The sequence below is a fragment of the Hippopotamus amphibius genome, chromosome 5 (assembly GCF_030028045.1).
Source record: "Hippopotamus amphibius kiboko isolate mHipAmp2 chromosome 5, mHipAmp2.hap2, whole genome shotgun sequence".
Taxonomy (NCBI): Eukaryota; Metazoa; Chordata; class Mammalia; order Artiodactyla; family Hippopotamidae; genus Hippopotamus; species Hippopotamus amphibius.
The window spans coordinates 146,410,993-146,418,577 of NC_080190.1; positions in this window are offsets into that span (position 1 = coordinate 146,410,993).

Consider the following 7,585-nt stretch of genomic DNA (forward strand, 5'->3'; position numbering starts at 1 on the left):
CCATATCCAAACAGCTGGGCTTGTGGTTATATCAGACTCTCTTTTTCACTCAAACATGAATTAAGCATGTATATTACATTTCATAAAAAATCAGAATGTCTAAACATACATCAGGTTACTAACTTAAAAAATTAAAATGAGATATAAAAATTAAAAGATTTAAAGAAATACATTTGAATATAATCTCAGCTCTAAAAGGATATTCAGGGGCCATCTGTCTTAATCCATTAATTTCACAGGTGAGTAAACTGCAGACTCAGCTTACTCATCTGTAAAAGATGGAGTTTAAGTGATTTCTTTAAGCCAAACTGGTACTTTTTCTACAAACCCCTGACTCATCAATTGGTAGTTAATGTAGTTCTACATGATCTAATTGTATTAGATGAACATATATACCTTATTTCATCTGAGTCTCTCTCTTAGAATTAAGGTCTTCCAGCTGCTCTCCTCTGTAACTGACAGCAGGGGTCCGTGGAACCTGGGTGTTCTTTGTTGCCTTCCTTTTTTTGTCTCTCAATTTACCTTCCGATAGAGGGATCAAAATACCTGACTTTTTTTTCTCTCCTGTTTCATACTTTTTACTTATAAACTTCTGAGACTTTCAGAACTGTAAGCTATGCTGATCAGCAAGAATGCCTGTGATTGGCTTCTGCTCCACCCAGGAAATTCATCCTATGGTATTTTGTATCTTGCTTCTGAGTCTTGGCATTCTTATTTTTCCATTAGAAAAATTAAACATACAGATGTGTTAAACATATAGTGTGATTCTATGTTAGTATACAATCTTTGAAGTTACTCTGAAGTTTAAAGTTTGTATTATTACTTAAAAAAATAATCTTGAATTAGATAACTAATTTCCAATACTAACTACACTATTTGTTAGCTGTATGACTTTAGGCAAGCTACTTTTTCCCTTAAAAATGGTGCTAAACATATCTACCTCATAGGGTTTGAAGTCCAAAAGGTCATCAGACTTTTGATAAACCTTCATTCTCTTCCCACCCCTCCCAACCCCCACCTTTTCCTAAAGTCTAAAAAAATTGATGAATCCTAGTTTCTTGGATGTTTTAAGGGTTAGGTTCAGGCTAGAGTCATTTTTGTGTCCCCATACTGGAAATCTAAGTTGCCTCAAGGAAGTAATTTAATTGTCCTTTGGGTAGTTTTATAACTTTTAACAAAATATTTGCCTTCTTGATAAATATCTTTGGTAAGAAAATGGAATCAAAGAATGGATCTTTAGTTTTATAATTTTTATCCCAGCTTCTCTGATGAAAATGATTCTGGGTATAAAATATTAATTCTTAGATGCATTTGGGATAATTTTAGGACTTAATTTTTTTTATCTGTTCCATTGGCATATTTACTTTCAAAACCATTTGGTTTTAATTCTATATTTTTATATCTGGTAACGCCAACACCATTTAATATCCATCTTTCCAGACTTTTATTATCTATTGTTGCTTGTTCACTTTGTATATGTGATATTTCACAATCATCGAGTTTCAAAAAATTCTTTTGTCATTTTTATCAGAATTTAGCTAAATTATTTAGTTAAATTTAGTTAAATTATAGCTTGTTGATAGCATCTTTATGATAAGTGCCATTATCCAAATGGCATGCCTTTCCATTTGATCAAGGCTTCTTTTGTATTTTATAGTAACTTAACAAGGCTTTTTGTATACGTCTTGGACATTTTTGGAATTATCTTTATTCTAGAAATTTGACCTTTTGAGTTGCTGTTGTAAATCTTGTCTTCACTAACATCACAACCTTTTATTGGTTGCCTTTTGAGGTTACGGAAGCTTGGAAAAAGTCTTGAGCGCAGTACCTTATGATTTATGGAAAAGCATGAATTACTAAAGATAATAGACTATCTCACAACAAAATAACTGTCAGAAAATAATCCTCTATCATGTATCCAGAATTGTCATTTATTTATGAGACTGGAATGAATTCCCCAAAGAAAATTTACACTGTAATCCCTTGTACTAACCACATTTGCTCTGAAGCATATTCCTCAGCTGACCCAAATAAGGGGTTCTTGACATGCTCCATTATCTGCTGTCCAGCTAACAGAAACACATGTTTTCTGGTTTTATTTTTCATATGACAGTGGAATCAGATGAGAGAAAAAGAAATCACTGCATGACTAATTTTATGCTGCTCAAAGCAGATTCACCTCTTAAATATCATTCTGTCCTCACCCATGAAATTATTAGATGCTAAAAATAGATCTTACAGAACACCATGAGCCCAACAAAATCAAATAGTTCACTTTAGATTTTGATCAAGTTTTATTTGTTAGATTATTTTTCTGAGTGAACATACTAAAAACAAGTCTGCTATACAAGGTTGCAGGCCTAGGTGAAGCTTTTGGGAAACATTATCAAGTCAAAACAAGAGGAGCAACCAGCAAAATATGGGGCATTTGTGCTCATTTTTCACTTTCATATGTGTTCATGGAATGTGATGAGTTGCCTGTCAATATACATATGGACCCCTTGGTCTAAAATTAATATGGAAATGGGCACACACAGAACAAATGGCCATGAAGACCCAAGTCACAGAGTAGACAACATGGTGCTTCGGCCAAATACAAGTCTCCTGTCTAACACAGGTGCAGTGCACTGAGTGTTCTCCCCAAATTCATGTGTTGACGCCTGTTCCCCTAATGTGATGATAGTAGGAGGTGAGATCCATGGGGGTGATGGTTGTAAAGGTGAAGGCCTTATGAATAGGATTAGGGTCCTTATAAAAGAGACTCCAGAGACATCCCTTGCCCCTTTCACCCTGTGAGGTTACCGTAAAAAAGATGGTGTAGTGTAGAAGTGGGTCCTCACCAGACACCTAATAGGCCAGTACCATGATCTTGGATTTCCCAGCCTCCAGAATCTTCAGAAATAAATGTTTGTTGTTTATAAGTCACCCAATCTGTGGTATTTTGTTATGGCAGTTTAAACAGATTAAGAAAATAGACATAAGGTTTTTGTCTTTTTTCTTTTCCTGAGACCTTATGGAGAAGATTAGGTAAAGAAGATATTACAAAGAATATATAATAATACAGACATCACTTTATGATAATTTGCTGTTTCAGGAAAGTTTCATTTGAATCCTTTCTCCAGTCTTTACCAATTAGAATAAATTTGGGTGTTACAGAAAAGTTATTATACAGAAAACTAAATCAGAATAATGGCTATTAAAATTTGCACAAAACTTAGACCCAAAATATGGTTATTTCTACATACCTTATGCTAAGCGTCCCACAGGCTGCTGTGGACTGGTTAAAGCATTTATTACAATAGTCTGAGATGAGGGCGGGAGAGCTTACCTCTCAATGATGCAAACTAAGGCGGAGAAGCAAGATGTGGTGTCAGAATTAAACCTGCTAGTTTTTACTCTTATTTTAATCAAAAGATTTTTTCCCAGCTCTTAATGTATAGTTTGATTTTTTTGCCAAATGTATTCTCTCTATAAATGTTAACAAAACTGTTAGCACTTTTAAGTGATATTGATGTGATATTGGTTATTATTTGATGGACTAATGATATCAGTATTACTATCTTAAAGAGAAATATGCATCTGGACATTTTAATTGAAGTATAAAATAATTTTTATAACAGTAAGTTTTTCACAATGTAACACAGCTGCCTTTGTATCTGAAGAAATTGTAAATGAGATTTCATCTCTTTGTGTCTCTCAGTAAATGTGAAAGCCATTACTACTTCCAGATGCAAGAGTTATTAGATAGGTAATTTGAAGATAAAAATGCTAACAGTATTCTTATTTCAAATATGAAATTTTAAAGTTAACTTGGCATACTGGTTATAATATTTTCTATGAAGGCTTTATTGTTGCTAATTTGTAGAAAGATTCTAATCAAGTGCATCACTGAAAGATCCTGGACAATGATTGACAACCATGTGAATAATAATGGAACTGAAATTTTCAACATGGTTTTGCAATATATTATTCTGTACAAAAAGAAGTAAGATTTCTTATTTAAAATTCTCTGTAAGTACCAGACTACCATTTTGACAGTTTGTTGGAGATATGTTTCCTTCCTGAAAGGCTGCCTTGTGAGCGTGTACTTGTATTGATTCCATAAAGTTTGGCTGGGGTCTGTTTGAGTTACTGCTGACTGAAGTAAAATTTAAAAGTAATTGTGGCTATAAACAATCCTCAAGTCTCAATCAAGTTAGGTTAGGCAAAAGTTTGAAATTCATGATCAGAATTAAAGTAATGTCCTCGCACTACTTTGTGGAAGGAATGGGTGTATGATTCTGCCTTTTCTTTTATCTGCAGGACAATTTTTTTTTCTTAATATGAATATGCCACGGGAATTAAATGATACTTACATAAAACATCAACAGCTACTTGAATTGTAAAAAAAAACCCGAAAATCAACTTAATGTTTTAACTACAGTGGCAATTAACTAAGCAAATACTTTCCTCCCCTGAAGTAGCATTGAAACAAAATTCTTTCAATAGAACAAATAGGGGACATCTTGGAAATATGGTAACTTAAGATGTTCATTAATTGTTATAGACCAGAGGTTTTCTTTGGCATTATATGGTTGAGTGCCTATTATGGACTATAACTAAAAGCAAAAAACCACAATCACTCTCATAGTTGAGATACACTTTACCACTGCCCTTCCTAAACATCATAGCTAGAATGTTTATTGGTGTCTGTGTGGCAGGGGAAGAGGGAAGCAATAAAGGAGAATGAGAACATTAAGAGGGAATTAAGGGCTAAAAATGAGTGTGAAGAATGCTCAGGATCTCCATAGGCAGTTAAGAGCTGGTTAAGTGGAAGAATAAGGGAGAGGAGTCAGTTATGTAAGTAGGCTATTGGAAAGCAGCTTCATTCGAAAGCAAGCTAGTAACTATGGTAAACAACCATCAGCACTAACAATTAAGCAATCACATCAATTTAATCAGAATGTTCTAGATTTGATCTCTTGAATATTTCTCAAAACTTTACCCTCCTGTTTATCCTCACCGCCACGGAGTGAGCCTCTTATGAGCCTACCAATTTTCCTTCCTGAAGCCAGCTTTTTGCCTTACGAGCCAACTCAAGAGAGTTGGCAGTTGAAAACACAGACTTGATTCATTCAATCTACCTTTCGAAAACTTTCCATGGCTCCCTGTGGCCGCATAACAGAGCCTGAGGCATTCACAGCCCTGAAAGCTGAACCTGTCTAATTTGTCATTAGACACTATGTAATGTCCCCTCTGTTGCACGTGCATCAACCTGGTTGATACTCCTTTAACACGCCAGGCTCTTTATTGTCTTTGGCCTTTTAATTTATTGGCCACTTTATTTAAAATGCTTTACCACCTTAGGAAATGTTACCAATCCTTTGAGAACTTGCTCTTAATTCCACATATTCTCTAGGCAGAGCCAGCTGATCCCTCCTCAATGTTTCCATAGCATTTGGTCACTACCTTGGTTATTTCATAATTATATTGTATTGCAATTATTTGCTTATGTCTCATCTGAGTCATCATCTTAGCCTCTGCCCCACCGCTGCAGTGTCTACACCTAGTCTGTCAGATGATCAAGATCAAAGTGGTTATAAATGTATAAAGTGATTTGGGTATATCCAGATTTATAGAGGTGCCTCAAAAATTATTCTCAGGTGATCAAGACAAAACCTATAGGACCAAAGGATATGCAGCGTTGAAAATTACTTAATAATCATCATCAGAGACATACAGGTTAGGTGAAACCAAACAAACTGATTTATAATCCATTCTTTTGGTGTTTCTAAAAAGTTACTTATATTGCCAACTTTTCATTTATTTTTTTTGTGGGAATATTCTGCCTGCTAAAAAAAATGCTGCATTCAAAATGAATAAAATAGCAGTTTTTTATATTCATATCTCAAAATAACTCCCCAGATGGTCTTCAAACTTTCCAAGAAAATAAACTTTGGAAAGAAGTCAAACATGAGATTTTTCTGCCTAAAAATACACCCATCAACCCCAATGAGGTTATAGATGTGAGGTAACTAGAGATTATTTAACTTTGTCATTTATGGGAGAAAGGTGTTATTGAAATCAGGATTTAAAAAAATTACACTTGAGTTAGTACAATTACTCACACGTTCAAGATTTAAGCTTCTGTTTCATCATCAGCATTATATCATCATTGTAGCAACTCTCAATTATTAAGAATGTACTGTTTGCCAAGTACTTTACATATTTTTCCACATTTAATCTTTAGATAGCCATAAAGATAGTAAGGCAGATACTGAAGCCTCACTTAATGTATGATTCACTTAATATCTATTCTAATACCCTTCTTCCTTATCTTTGTATATTACAGTGGTTAGAAAGTGAAATATTAGAATCTCCAGCCTCTTCTGCAACTAGATGTGCCCATGTGATACACTTCTGACCAGTGAAAAATCTCTGGAATAAAATCTCTTCCCAAAAGCTTTCAAGGAGAAGATTTTTACCCTACACTCTTCCCTATGTTTATCTAAAATGCCTGACCTGATGCCTAGATGTGCAGCAGACACTTTGAAAACATGAGGGAAAAAGGATGATATGACTAGAGAAGCAAGAAGAGCCACCTGGGACATTAAATAAGCTGTTGGGAAGTAATGTCATCCAAATTCAAACTACTGCTCTGGTGAACACGAAGAACAAGTTAATTTAATCAGAATGCTGTAGATTTGATCCCTTGATTATTTTTAAAAACTTTGCCCTCCTCTCCCTTCCCACTGCCACTGGCCTGGCCTTTTATATGCCTTCCTCTTTCTCTTCTGGATAGCAGCTTCTTCCTTGTGCTGATAACTTTATGAAACTACAATTTCATTCTTGGATTCACAACCTCTGTATTTTTACTTATATGATAAAAAGAAAGCTCTTATTTAGTTAGGCTGCTGTGGTTGGGGTTTCCTTATACGCTCAACACAAGTATAACTAATTCAGATTGATTCTACCCTTCCTATTTTATAGATGACGAAATGGAGGATTAGGGAGGTTTTGTAACTTGCCCAAAATTGCACAGGTTGTAAGTACTTTTTGCAAGATTCACATTCAACCTGTTGGAATCTGAAGCTGATCTTCCTTACATTTAGAATTTAAAAAAATATATTAGGCTGAACCACTGAGAATGGCCAGTGGCCATTTCACATAATTCATCCTAGTTGGTTAAGTACTATATTAATAACTTGTAACATACTTACATACACACTCACCAGAATTCTAAAACTGCATTTCTGTTTTCTGGTCAATTAAAAAAAATTCAGATTTGATTAATGCAGTTGATAATAAGGAAATATTATAGTGACTAAATTAATTAAATTATTTCCAAAGTTGTTAATGTTTAGTCTGTAAATATAGCTTTCATGTTTGAATATCAAGCATTGTTCTTAACATTCAGAGGAGCCCCCCAAATATTCATTGAATAAAGAATATTTTGAATTTAGTAACCTTCTTTGCAGGTGGCTTTTTAAAAAAAAAACATTTTTAATGAGGAGTATTATTGTCTTATTATCGTTCCTGGTTCTGATGCTCACTTATGTTACCCCTTAAAAAAAAAAAAAAAAAAAGACTAGTTTTACCTGGGGTA